Source organism: Seriola aureovittata, chromosome 1 (assembly GCF_021018895.1).
Source record: "Seriola aureovittata isolate HTS-2021-v1 ecotype China chromosome 1, ASM2101889v1, whole genome shotgun sequence".
Lineage (NCBI taxonomy): Eukaryota > Metazoa > Chordata > Actinopteri > Carangiformes > Carangidae > Seriola > Seriola aureovittata.
Window position 1 is genome coordinate 34533836 of NC_079364.1, and position 784 is coordinate 34534619.

Genomic DNA, 784 nt, shown 5'->3' on the forward strand with positions numbered 1-784 from the left:
AGTTTGGTGTCTTCGGACTCGGCTCGTCACGCTGAGTAACATATGTCAGCCCCAGCCTTCTGAGTCGCTCCCTTCCGAAGGGTCATCTCTCATATGCTGAGGTGCCACACCATTAAGACTAGTGTGAATGTCGCAACGGAAAAGTTTGTCCAAAGTCCACAAGTTTGGTGTCTACGGACTCGGCTCGTCACGTGAGTAACATATGTCAGCCAGCCTTCTGAGTCGCTCCCTTCCGAATGGCCGCCATGGGAGGTCTCTCATATGCTGCCGGGAGACACGGTTAAATTCTGTGTTTTAATAATTTCCGAAAAATTTTCTCGAAAGTCCACAAATTTGGTATCTACGGACTCGCTCGTCACGCTGAGTAACATATGTCAGCCCCAGGCTTCAAAGTCGCTCCGTCGGAAGGGATGCCTCGTTAAACGTGTCCGAGGCCGCTTGCTGCGACGAAAAATTTTGTCAAAAGTCCACAAATAGGGTGTCTACGGACTCGGCTCGTCAAGCTGAGTAACATATGTCAGCCTCAGCCTTCTGAGTCGCTCCTTCCGAAGGGTCATCTCTCATATGCTGAGGTGCCACACCATTAAGACTAGTGTGAATGTCGCAACGGAAAAGTTTGTCCAAAGTCCACAAGTTTGGTGTCTATGGACTCGGCTCGTCACGCTGAGTAACATATGTCAGCCCCAGCCTTCTGAGTCGCTCCCTTCGAAGGGTCATCTTCATATGCTGAGGTGCCACACCATTAAGACTAGTGTGAATGTCGCAACGGAAAAGTTTGTCCAAA